The following is a 14,088-nucleotide window of genomic DNA, read 5'->3' on the forward strand; positions in this document are numbered from 1 at the left end:
AGTTGGAGTTCCGTGCTCCTAACGCGAAGGTTGCCGGTTGGATTCCCACATGGCCAGTGGGCTCTCAACCACAAGGTTGCCAGTTCGACTCCCGCAAGGGATGGTGGGCCCCGCCCCCTGCAACTAGGAACGGCAACTGGACCTGGAGCTGAGCTGCGCCCTCCACATCTAAGACTGAAAGGACAACAACTTGACTTGGAAAAAAGGCCTGGAAGTACACACTGTTCCCCAATAAAGTCCTGTTAAAAAAAAAAAAAAAGACAAGAAATTCTACTCAGAAATGGCAAGAGAAACTTTAGAAAGAGATCAGCAGTGAAACATTAGGTAACTGGGATGCAGCAATCACTGAAAGATATTTGCTTTCTCAATATATAGTTTATTCATTTTTAATTACACAGTAGTAGTTCTAAAAATAAAATCAAAACACCATGGCTATATTAAGATTCCCTTTGATCCCAGTTTTGCTCTTCTGGTTACCTTTTCAAAACTATCTTCTATTTTTTGCTTAGTACGATAATACTTTCACATGTATCTTTTAACTCCCAGGCCTACTACAATACTTTCACATGTATCTTTTAACTTAAAAATACAATATTATTTGTGTAAGAATGCATGTTCACACAAATGGAATCAGGCTGAACATATCATTCATTTTTCTCTACTATGTTCTAGGTATTATTCTAAATACTAGGGATGCAGCAAAATAAAATCCTATTCTCATGGAACTTGCATCATCCTGCAATTTTCTTTTTAAAGTTATTATCATTTTTTGAGTTTTATTTATGCTGATACATGTAGATCTAGTGTATTTCTTTTAATTATATGATGTTATTCATAGTATTTCATTCCCTTTCTGATGGACATTCAGATTTACCATATTTGCTGTGTATAATGCTCACTTTTATGCCCAAATTTGTGAGGGAAAAATAAGGATGTGCATTATACATGGGTAGTACTAATTCCGTATCTGTAAAAATGTTTTTAATTCTTTTATTTATGCTTATGAGTTAAAAGTGTAACTCTAGAAATCAATAACAAAATCCACACGCAAAATAATACCCTGAAATACGATAACTGGTTTTGTTGATCTTACAATGAACTGGCAGTGACAAAGAGTTCTTGGCCTTCTATGATGCATATTGTAAATTTATTACTGGTACATAAAATATCTTGTACCATAATATGTTAAAAGATAAATGCTAAAATTCCTTTATAATACAAAAAACAAGCACCTAAATATAAACAAATCAAAATTTGAATTAAAATATTAAAATGAAAGATATTTTCCCCCTGAACGTTTGGGCCAACAATGTGGGTGCGCATTATATACAGGAGCACATTATACATGGGAGTGCATTATACATGGCAAAATATGGTACATCAATTAGAATGTTGTCTACTGCAAGTAACAGAAAATATGACTCATAGTGACATAAATATTAAGGATATTTATTATCTCACATCACAGAAAGCCCAGAAGTGGAATGGTCTCCAGATTATATATATATATATATATATATATATATATATATAAAACACAAACACACACACACACAAACACACACACACACACACACACACACACACACACACACACACACGAGGTCTGACAATTAAGTTTGTGAACTTTGTTGCAACGATGTTGCTAACCTTTTTTGATGTCAGAGGGATTATTCATTATGAATTTGTATCAACTGGGCAAACAGTTAACCAAGTTTTCTATTTGGAAGTGCTGAAAAGGCTTCACGAAAAAGTTAGACGGCCTGAACTTTTCGCCAACACTTCATGGCTCTTGCATCACGACAATGCACCAGCTCACACGGCACTGTCTGTGAGGGAGTGTTTAGATAGTAAACAAATAACTGTATTGGAACACCCTTGCTACTCACCTGATCTGGCCCCCAATGACTTCTTTCTTCACTGGAAGATAAAGGATATATTGAAAGGAAGACATTTTGATGACATTCAGGGCCTCAAGGGTAATATGACAACAGCTTTGATGGCCATTCCAGAAAAAGAGTTCCAAAATTGCTTTGAAGGATGGACTAGGCGCTGGCATCGGGGCATAGCTTCCCAAGGGGAGTACTTCGAAGGTGATCGTAGTGATATTCAGCAATGAGGTATGTAGCACTTTTTCTGGATGAGTTCGCAAATTTAATCCTCAGACCTTGTGAGCGTGTGTGTGTGTGTGTGTGTGTGTGTGTCAGGGCCCTCACCTGATTTTCTGCTTTTTTCTTTTCTAAGCTGTGTATTAGTTCTCTGTTGTTATGCAACAAATTGCCCCCAAAATTAGTGTCTTAAAACATAAACATAGTTTCAGTGGGTTAGGAATTTTGGCATGGCTTAACCTGGAGGTACCTTTGACCTCGGTTTCTTACAAGGTTGTGATCAAGCTGTCACCATGGATAGGTGTGGGGGGGAAATCCTCTCCCACATGTGGGTCTTTACACATGATTACCTCAGGACATGGCATTTGGATTCCCCCACATTGAGCACATTCAGAGGGTGAGAGTGCCCAGGAAGGAAGCCACAATCTTTTTATAACCTAGTTTTGGAAATGACATCCCCTCACTATGCCTTATTATATTTTTAAAAAGTGAGTCATTAAGTCTAGTCAGTAGTCCACCTTCCAGGGAGAGGAGGGGATTACACAGAGTGTGATTGCCAGGAGGCAGGATGATTGGGGGCCATCTTGGAGGCTGCCTACCATAAGCTGGCTCTCCTCAGTGTTGCAAAATGGCTGCCAGCAACAATTGCATCACCATTCTTCTCTGAAGTAGGATGCTCCAAACGGACCTTTTTGGCCCTGCACTGAAACTTTTTCTGATCTCCCCTACTTCACAATTCAATTCAATCAACATGTATTGGGTGTTTGCTTTTGCCCAGGCTCTTTGCTACTTGCTAGGGTTACATGGATCATGTCTTCAGAAGGCCCACAGTATTACAGAAGAGATAGGTATACAGTAAACAGTTGCAGTACCATGGGTGACCAAATGTCCCAGAAGCTGAGGAAGCAAGCAGGAGAAATGAACTAGGGTTAGAAGAGGCAGATGAAAAATTGGCCGAGCTGGATTGTGGAGGATCACTTGGAGGTAGGTGACCTGGGGGGATAGGAAAAGGGCATTCCAGAATTAAATGTTACAAAAAAGTACTGAGAATAATGTATAGATCCACTGCCCAACTGTTAACATTTTATTATTTTTAGATTTCCTTTTTTTTTAAAAGAAATCATGACAGATCTATCTGAAGTCCTGTTTATCCCCTATCCCCATCCATCCTGGGTTCCACCTCTACCCTCTCCTGCCTATTATCATATCATTATCATGGTGTGTATTGATCTAGCCATCTAGTTCATTTTCTATGCGCACATATATTTTCTATAATCAGCATATAGTGTCATTCTATGTAATTTTAAATTTACATATATCATTTCACTGTACATATTTGTTGGCATGTTGCTATTTCAATAACTCATGAGCTATCAAATGTTGCTACTTATAGGACTCATTTATTTTGTTGTAATATTTTATTGTAGGAACATATCATATTTTATTAATCCATGTCTTATTGGACATTTCCATTGTTTATATTTTTTGCAACGAAGCAGGCTTCAACGTGAATGTCTTCTTGTGCACACCTGTAGCAGTTTCTTCCTGTATTTTTCTAGACATGAAATTGCTGTGATAAAGTGCACATTTTAAATTTCACCCAAAGTAGCTGTTCTCATTTTACACTGTATCTGAGATCTCTTAAGAGTTGCTGTTTCTCAGATTCCCTCCCTCCTTTGAAATGATCAGACTAACATTTACAGAGAAAGCTTTCAAGTGTTCATATGAACAGATAATTTCAGTGTTAACTCTAGACACATGCAAAGAAAGGGCCAGAGGAGGCTTGATGTGGCAGAGAAGACTTTGACAAGTTTACTGTAATGTTTGGGGGCCTTTGTGCTACTACTGTTTGGTTTCCCTCAAAGTGCTAGCGAACAGGCACTCTGATAGAGCACCAGGATGGGTCCCTGCCGCTGTTGGAGATCGGATCCACTTGCCCCGCCTCGCGCAGTTGGTACGTCCTGGCGGTGGCTTCTCCCCGCGGTGCGCGTTGGTTCCGTTCCCGGACGCCTGCGCCTGCGCCTGCGCACGCCTGTAGAGCGCGTCGCCTCTTGGTAGCGGCCAGCTTCGCGCGTGCTCGCTCGCTTACCCGCCGGTTCCCAGCTCCTGACGTGCCGCGGGCGCTCGCGACCCCCAGCGCCCCGGAGGAGGGGCTCAGCGGAGTGGCGTGGGCCCGTTGGTGAGTACCTGCCGCCTCCGCATTCCCCAACCAGCCCTCTTCCCACCTCGTCTTCCTCACGGGGCTCGCGGCCCGCTCCTCACCCGCAAGGGCGCCCCTAAAGCGGGGATAGGGCCCTCTCGACGCTGAGTCGGGCCTTTCGGGTCTCCAGGTGGGCGCCTCCCCACGCAGGTGTGGCCCCTCGGGATGTCGTGTGGGCACCTCCTGACGCCGGGGTGGGCTCTTCGAGAAGCTGGGGATGGCCCCTGGGACGCCGGGTGGGCGCCCCCCGACGACGGGGTGGGCCCTTCGAGACGCCGGTGATGGCCCCTCGGGATGCGCGGTGGGCTTCCGCCCTCGGGTGACGGGCTCTACCCCCTCACCCCGGGAGTGCGGCCTTCATCCTCCTGGGCGGGACGTTCTGTAATTCCCGCTCTCCGCGGAAGGGCTCTGCTCCCCGCCTGCTCGTTGAAGGCGTCTGCCTCCCGCGGAACCCCAGGAGGAGGCTCCGTCCCACTGCCTCTCGGGAGTTAGGGCAACAGTCGCTTAGTCGCTGCCTTCTCACGCCCCTCCCTCCTCCGGGCTACTGTTTTGTCGGGGAGCGATTCTTGCATTAACTAGTTATTTTGCCAGAAAGCAAGATTTTCCTTGGAAATCCTTATCGTCATTTTCCACTTTCCCCTACAGCAGAACTGGTGCGTTTCCCTTCTGTGCGATGACAGTGTTTCAAGCCTTTTACACACACGCATATTTAATTTTCACGAATAGGTGCGAGACAGTGCTCTTCAATTTACAGATGATCAAAGACACACATTTCGCTAGTGGTAGAGCTGGTTTTGAATGAAGGCAGCTTGACTCCAGTGTTCCTGTGTTTAGTATTATGTCATACTGAATGACACCCAGGAAAAAATGGAAGTTTTATGCTTCTGTTTTTAGTTTTTCCTGTCAGGGAGGAGGTAGTGCTTTGTAGTTGAATGAAAGAATGTGTTTTTGGAATCAGACACATCGGACTTCAATTCTCAACATGGTCTTTTACCAGTTTAACCTCTTACCAACTGGTTGATTTTGAGTAATTTTCCTAATGTATAAAAAAATTGATAAAAATTGTTTATAAAAATAGTGTAAAATAATGATACCTACCACATAGAGTTATTGGGGGGAATATCCTCTAATGTGTGTGAGGTACCTAGAATAGTGTCAAAGGACTCAATAAATAACTATAATTTAGTTGTTACTCAAAGTGTTTGGATTCTGTTCTTACACACTTGTCCTAAACTGAGGCTGAGTATGAACTGGGAAATAAAACATCAGGGGTGTGTGTCGATGCTGGTGTATATTTACCTTTTTTTTAAATTAGAGAACCATCAAGCTGATGTGATCAGTTGATAAAGAGCTTGGTACGAAATTTCTTTTCTCTTTTTAATTTTTAAATGTGTGTTTTTCCAGGACTCACCAGCTCCAAGTTAAGGCGTTGTTTTGAATCTAGTTGTGGAGGGCGCAGCTCACTGGCCCATGTGGGAATCCAGTCTGGGACCTTGGTATATGAGCGAACCAGCCGCCCCCAAATTTCTTGAATAGTGGCTTGTTTAGGGGTAAGAGTCAATCATGTATAAAGTATTGTTGTTAAGGTCCCTGTGCCCCCAAGCTTTCCAAGCAATTTTGACAGGTTTGGTAGGTAGAATGTTAAGATTTTAAATTATCTTGTCAGTGATTGTTCTTCAGATAGATTAAGATGATGGATGTGCTGAAAGGAAAAGACAAATATCCCAAATTGGAGATTTTTAAGGACACTATCAAAGTGAAATAAGTATTGGGTCATCTTTCCTGCTTGTGCATTCTTTTAGAGACATTTTATTCCTAAATGTCATGATTATGAAGAGGCTGTTGGCATCCAGACTCTACTCCTCCTTTATAGACACTGAGCGGTAATTCATTCTATAGTTTCAGTTCAAGTAATTGAAGATAAGCTGTTATTTTAGTGAGTTCTTCATTTTGAAGAGTAGCAATTTAAATAGTTCAGTTATAGGCTGGCTTGCTTGTTTGAATGGCTGAGCAGTGACCTTTTTTACTCTTAGAAATACTTTGGAAACTGGCTAAATCTCATGAAGCACTGGAATTTTGGAATCTGTATCTGGGGCGCCTTTTCTTAATGCTTCTTATTGATCCTTTATCTGCTGTGGTTCTTTGAAAACCTACTTTGAATCTGCAGGTGGTTCTGTGCTAAGGAGAAGAGTTTTTATTTATATACAACTTTAATAAATTACATACATATATTTGTATGGGTGTAGCTGCCCTTACTATCAGATTTGAGCATATTGGTTTAAACAACTCTAGGGTATAGGAAACATTAACTAAGATGGAAACTATTCCATATAAGGTGTTTTCCTAGGGCAGTATGATTCCTCCAGTCTTCCTCCATGCTAATTGCCACTTCCAAGTTCTACTCATGCTATTATTCTATTAGATTCAAAGATCACCTTAAGTCTTACGATCCTCCATATAGCTTTCTTCAGTCTATAATAATTTTGTCCTTCTGTGCCTTTATATAATATTTAATAATTTTAATATATACTTTATGCTATTAATTCAGCAAATGTTTATGTGTGTATACCATACATCAGGGAGCAGTTCTAGTTAGAAGAGGTGTAAAGATTAAGCCATGGGGTATTGGAGTCAGATTTTGGAGACGAGAGCCAGAGGTGGAAGTGCCTGCTTTGTGACTGGGCAAGTTACTTCTGAAGCTATGTTTCCCCATAATAATTATATTTACTTCTTAGGTTTTTATGAGGATTAAAATATCCATTCATTCACAAACATTTATTAAACATTAAAAAACCTGTATTTAATACAGTTTAAAGGTATTTAATATAGTGAAGTGAACCAATCTTAACTGTACTGCTTAATGTATACCTCCATGTACCTACCACCCAAATCGAGATTTAGAACATTTCCAGCACCCTAGAAGGCTCCCTTGTTCCCCTTCCCAGTTAGTACCCTTCACGGGTAACCAGTGTTCTAACTTAGTCACCATAGGTAAATTTTTTTTTTAAACAGCTTTATTGAGATATAATTAATATACCATACAATTCACCCATTTAATTGTACAATTCAATGAATTAGTATTTTCACAGTTGTATAACCATCATAACACTCAATTTTAGAACATTTTCATCACCCCAAAGAGAAACTCCACACTCCTAAGCCATCAGTACCCAATCCCACTGAGCCCTAAGGAATCACTGCTCTACTTTCTGTCTATAGATTTACCAATCTGGATATTTCATATAAATGGAACCATACCATAATACATGATCTTTAAGGATTGGCTTCTTCCACTTAGCATGATGTTTTCAAGCTTTATCCATGTTGTTGCGTGTACTAGTAGTTCATTCTTTTTTATTGCAAATAATATTCTGTTGTATGGATATATCACATTTTATTCCTTCATCAATTGATGGACATTTGGGTTTCCAGTTTAAGGCTCTCATGAATAATGCTGTTACGTAAATTTGTGTACAAGTTTTTGTGTGGACGTAAGTTTTAATTTCTTTTGGCTATTTACCTAGGAGTGGAATTGCTGAGTTGTACCGTAACTCTAATTTTAGCATTTTTGAGGAGCTGCTAGACTGTTTTCTAGAGGCTTCATTATTTTACATATTCACCAACCAGCAGCATATGCGTATGTAGCACTTTTTCTAGGATGAGTTCTAGAACTTAGTTGTCAGACCTGTATGAGGGTTCAATTTCTCCACATTCTTGCCTGCACTTATTATTATGTGTCATTTTGGTTATAGCTGTTCTGGTGGGTGTAAAGTGGTATCTCATTGCACTTTTGATTTGCATTTTCTTGATGGCTAATAATATAGAGCATCTTTTCATGTGCTTATTCGCCATTTGTAAATTTTGTAGAAATGTATACTTAGATCCTTTGGCTAATTTTTATTGGGTTATTTGCCGTTTTATTTTTGAGTTCTAAGAGTTATTATTATTATTTTTTTAATATGTTCTATGTGCAAGTCCCTTATCAGATGTGATTTGCAAAAAGTTTTTCCAATTCTGTGGACTATCCTTTCACTCCCCCCCCCCCACTGATTGTCAAATCATCTTTAATTGAAATATTTTCCTTTGTAGTTCTTAACTAGCTGGGCATTCCACTGCACCACTGTTGATGTCATGAGGGTGGCAGCCATCAACATTGAAGCCCACAGACTGAGCAGTTCCCAAGATCTATTTATTGGTTCCAGAGAGTTCTCTAGCTAAAGAGCAGTGCTGCATCTGTTGGGCAATGTTGACAATCTCATCAAAAGTGATAGTTCCACTGTACTTAATGTTTTTTTGCTTCTTTCTGTCTCTTGGTTCTTTGAGGGCTTTGATGATCAGGGCAGAGGCAGATCCACCTCAATCTGGGCCTGTCTGTTCTGCATGGTCAGTTTCACTGTAATCCTCAGACCCTTTTAGCAATGTCATCACCAACTTTTTTTGGAGACAGACGCAGGGGGCCGATCTTGGCGGCCAGAGCAGATGTAGCACTGACTTCCCCACAGGTGCACCTCAGGTATATGACTTTGATCTCTTTGGGGTTGAACTTTGAACTTTGGCGGCCTGGTGGAGGTGGCTGGTGTCAGATGAAACTGGATTCCCGACCAGGATGGAAGAAAGTTGCTCCTTGGCCTCCTTGCAGCCGAAAGCCAAAAAGCTCCTTTCACTTTCTTGATAGTGCCCTTTGAAACACAAAAGTTCTTAATTTTTGATGATGTCTAGTTCATCTAGTTTTTCTTTTTTCTGCTTGTGCTTTTGATGTTATATGTAAGACACCATTACTTAATTCAAACTCATACAGATTTATGCCGATGTTTTCTTCTGTGAATTGTGTAATTCTAGCTCTTACACTTGAGTGTTTGATCCATTTTGAGTTAATTTTTCTGTGATGTGAGGTAGAGGTCCAATTTTATTCTTTTGCATCTGACTCTGCAGTTTCCCCAGCACCATATGTTGAAAAAGACTATTCTTTTCCTGTTTTTTAAAATTAAATTTATTGGGGTGACAGTGGTTAGTAAAATTACATAGGTTTCAAGTGTACACTTCTGTAATACATCATTTATATATCACATTGTGTGCTTACCACCTAGAGTCAGTTCTCTTTCCATCACCATATATTTGATCCCCTTTACCCTCTTCTACTATCTCCCCTCCCTCCTTACTCTTTGTAACCACTAAACTATTATCTGTCTATGAATTTTTGTTTGTTTGTCTTGTTTCTTTGTTGCTTTCAGTTTTATGTCTCACATATGAGTGAAGTCATATGGTTCTCGACTTTTTGTCTTGTTTCACTTAGCATAATGATCTCAAGATCCATCCGTGTTGTCCCAAATGGCAGTATTTCAATTTTTTTCTTTTCCTGTTGAATGGCCTTGGCACCTTGTTGAAAATCAATTGACTGTAAATGTGAGCATATATTTCTGGGCTTTCATTTTTATTCCATTGTTCTATATGTTCATTCTTATGCCAGTGCCACACTGTCTTAATTACTGTAGCATTTTAAGTACATATTGAAATCAGGAAGTGTGAGTCCTCCAACTTTGTTCTTTTTCAAGATTGTTTGGATTATTTAGGGAACCTTGAATTTCCATGTGAACTTGAGGATCAGCTTGTCAATTTCCGCACAAAACCAACTAGTATTTCATTAGGGATTGCATTGAATCTGTATGTCCATTTGAGGAGTATTGATATCTTAATATTAAGTCTTCTGATCCTTGAACATTGGATACCTTTGCACTTACTTAGACCATCTTTAATTTCTTTCAAAATGTTTTATAGTTTTCAGAATATAAATTTTGCATGTCTTTTGTTAAAGTTATGCCTAAGTATTTTATTCCTTATGATGCTGTTGTACATGAAATTTTCTTAATTTCATTTTCAGATTGTTCATTGCAAGTATAGAACTACGCTTTATTTTGTTTATTTATCTTTGTATTCTGTAACCTTACTGAACTTGCTTTTTTTTTTTTTTTTTTAACTCCCTTTCTTCTGCCTCCGCCCCCTCACTCCAGTTCAAGCCGTTGTTTCTCAGTCTAGTTGTGTAGGACACAGCTCCCTGGCCCATGCTGGTATTATGAGCCTTGCGCTCCCCCGGCTGAGGCAGTTGGTCGCCAGTCGTCGGTCAGCTGCTCACAGCTGCTCACGGCAGCTGTTGCCGGCTGCCGACCACTCGCGCTGGCTGCCGGCCATTCATGGCAGCACATGGCAGCACAGGCCAACCTCCGGCTGCTCATGGCAGCCCAGCTCCAGGAAGAACTGTTGTTCACAGTTTTAGCTGCAGAGGCTGCAGCTCACCGGCCCATGTGGGAATCGAACCAGTGGCCTTCAGCGCTAGGAGCAGGGCACTCCAACCACCTGAGCCACCGGGCCGGCCCAAACTTGATTCTTCTAATAGTTTTTAGAGGATTCCTTAGAATTTCTTACATAAAAGACCTTTGCATCTAAGAATAGAGATAGTTTTACTTCTTCCTTTCCAAGTTGGGTGTCTTTTCTTTTTCTTGCCTAGTTACCCTCACTAGAACCTCCAGTACCATGTTGAACAGAAGAGGTGAGAGTAGACATCCTTGTCTTGTACCTGATCTAAGGGGAAATTTTTCAGTCTTTCACCATTAAGTATGATATTAATTGTGGGTTTTTAGATTATATATGTTATATAATCTGAATCTGTTCTGTTAAAATCATCAAAGATCTCCTTGACATCAAATCCATGTGCTTCTCACCTTTCGTTTCACCAACAAATATTTTCTCCTGTGGCTTGTCTTTTTGTTTTCTTAATGGTGTCTTTTGAAGAACAGAAGTTTTAAATTTCAGTGAAGTCCATTTATGTATTTTAAAAAATTCCACGGTTTGTACTTTTTGTATCCTGAAAATCTTTACTTACTCAAAGTCTCAAGGATTTTCTTACCTTTTTAAAATCTTGTATCCCTGCTGATAACTTTTGTAGCACAATCCATAATATATGCATATTTGTAAATTATGTATGTGTACTAATATACTTATGTATATTAGAAAGCATACACACAAAAAATTTAAAAATGTAAAAAAGATTAGTCAAAGAACTTGGGTAATACAAAGTAAATATGCTTATTAAATAAAAAACACTGGAAGACTTGTGTCCATTTAAACCTCTGGATTGCTTCTGAACATGAAGGGGTTTAGCTAGATTGTTGGTAGTTATTTTGTGTCTTGAGCCCCTTTGAGAATTGGATGAAGCCTATAAAATTTTCCCCAAAGAATATACAGAAACAAGACAATTTTGCACAAAATTTCAAGGAGTGGGTGACTCCTTTGAGGCCTATCCATACATGCTTTAAAGCTTGTGGATTGACGGATTAAGAATGTTTAACCTGGGCGGCTGGATGGCTCAGTTGGTGAGAGCACAAGCTCTTAGCAACAGGGTTGCTGGTTCGATTCCCACATGGGATGGTGGGCTGTGCCCCCTGGCTCCCCGCCCCCAACTAGATTGAAAATGGCGACTGGACTTGGAGCTGAGTTGCACCCTCCACAGCTAGATTGAAGGACTTGACTTGGAGCTGATGGGTCCTGGAAAAAACACACTGTTACCCAATAAAAATAAAAACAAAAACAAAAAACTGCTTAGCCTGCAGTTCTCTAAGTATCAATCTAAGATCTGTTTATCTTTAATTTGCCAGATTCCATATACTTTCCCCTCAGGTAACTTTGCTGTTTCTCTTGGTTCCCAAAGAGATTTGTTTTCTTTTCTTTGGGTGATTTTCATTATGACAGTATCAGACCTACATCTAAGAAGGTGGGGTAAGGTGAGTGGTTAAAACTTGAGACTTTAGTCATTTAGATATATGGCACCATTTGTACAAAGTTTAGTGTTGTGTTTTTTTTTTTTCTTTCCATTTCTATTATAGTTTGGTCTTTAGAGAACTGCCCCCTATTGTGAATTACCATTAATATTGTTTTAATTCGGGAATTAAAAATATATCATCCTATTTGTCTTATGATAACTTGATAAGTTAAATGCTTCTATATATTTGTATTTAATGTGATTTTTTTCCTTGCAAATTGACAGTTCATGTCTAGTTATCAATTTGTATGTACGTACTATTTATATACTAGATCGTTAACCCTTTTTCATATATACTATTAATATATGTATTTCTCTAGTTCTCTTATTACTCTATTTAAGTACAGAATTAAAAATTTATATCTAGTTTAAATTTTTGATCTTTCCTGTGTGATTTCTTTAAGACTTAAGTTATTTAAAAATATGCATTAAGAATAGAAAATAAATTTGTGTTTATGTTTCTGTTGTGATTGGAAATGATTTTGAAATGACTCGGGAATGGAAGCATCTGTGTATATTACTGTCCTCCCATAATACTAGGATTGCACAGATTCTTTTTGATAAACAGGTATAACAACTGTCTAAAGCTATTTGAGAAGTTTGTAAGACAGTTAAAGTTGCTTTATTTAAATCAGTGACTAAGCCAGTGATTCTCTGCTTTGGTTATAAAATAAAATCATCTTTTTTTTCTTTAAATTTAGGTAAAATTCACGTAACATAAAACCCAACATTTAAAAAAAACAAGCCCAACATTTTAATAGTTTTAATATGTACAATTTAGTGGCTTTTAGTACATTGAGAATGTGCAAGTATTACCACTTTCTAATTCCAGAACATTTTCATCATCCCCCGCAAAGCCCTGGATAGCTATTAAGCAGTCACTGCACGTTTCCCTCTCTGCCAGCCCCCTAGTAATAGTAATCTGCTTTCTCTCTCTACAGATTTGCCTGTTGTAGATATTTCATGTAAATAGAATCACACAGTGTTTGGGCTTTTGTGATTGGTTCATTCACTTAACATGTTCTCAGAGTTCATTCATGTTTTAGTATTTATCACTACTTCATGCCTTTTTTTTTTTTTTTACCCCACGGCAGCTGTACCATTTTATATTCCCATCAGCAGTGTACTAGGCTTCCAGTTTCTCCATATCCTCATCAACAGTTGTTATTTTCCATTTTCTTAAATAGCCATCACATTGTGCACTTTGTATTTCCTTAATGACTAATGACATTGAGCATCTTTTTATGTGCTTACTAGTCCTTTGTGTTTCTGGAGAAATATCTATTCAGCTTTTTTACCCATTTTTAAGTTGGTTTATTTGCCTTTTTACTATTGAGTTGCAAGTGTTCTTTTTATATTCTGGATACGATTATTTTATCACATAGATGATTTTCAAATACTTTTTTCTATTCTTTTTTTTGTTTCACTTTCTTGAAATTATGGTTTGAAGCACAAAGGTTTTTAATTTAGATGAAGCCCAATTTATCTATTATTTTTGTTACTTATGCTTTTCATATCTTATGTAACAAACATTGCCTATTCAAGATCACAAAGATTTATGACGATATTTGACTTAAGAATTTTACCTAAATCTTACATTTAGGTCTTTGATCCATTTTTTGCATTTTTTGTATATATGAGGTAGAAGCCCTCTACACTTGTTGAAAAGACTATACTTTCCCCATTGAATTATCTTGGCACCCTTGTTGAAAATTGACAGTAAATGTGTAGGTGTTTTCTGTTTTGTTCCATTGATCTTTACGTCTCTGTCCTTGTGCCAGTGCCACATTGGCTGTTTTGGACCTTTGTGTTTCCTTGTGAATTTTAGGATCAGCTTGTCTATTTCCACAATAAAATCTAATAAGAGATTTTATTAGGGATTATGTTGCATCTGTAGAGCAATTTGGGGAATATTGCTGTCTTAACAATATCAAGTCTTCCAATTAATGAACAATGGATATTTTTGC

At 38.7% G+C, this 14,088-nt stretch overlaps 1 protein-coding gene and 1 pseudogene across 3 annotated transcripts in view; one reads left to right on the top strand and one right to left on the bottom strand.

Moving 5' to 3' along the window:
- Positions 1-4,144: 4,144 nt before the first annotated feature.
- Positions 4,145-14,088, top strand: part of UIMC1 (ubiquitin interaction motif containing 1) — a 91,738-nt gene continuing 81,794 nt past the window's right edge. The window contains exon 1 of one of the 3 annotated variants that reach the window (XM_074313429.1): positions 4,145-4,287. The gene's annotated coding sequence lies outside the window, so the exon portion shown is untranslated. The remainder of the gene's footprint in view (positions 4,288-14,088) is intronic. The other 2 variants (XM_074313431.1, XM_074313430.1) reach the window with 2 other exon arrangements.
- Positions 8,401-10,838, bottom strand: LOC109434218 (large ribosomal subunit protein uL11; annotated as a pseudogene).

This window comes from Rhinolophus sinicus, linkage group LG10 (genome assembly GCF_036562045.2).
Source record: "Rhinolophus sinicus isolate RSC01 linkage group LG10, ASM3656204v1, whole genome shotgun sequence".
NCBI lineage: Eukaryota > Metazoa > Chordata > Mammalia > Chiroptera > Rhinolophidae > Rhinolophus > Rhinolophus sinicus.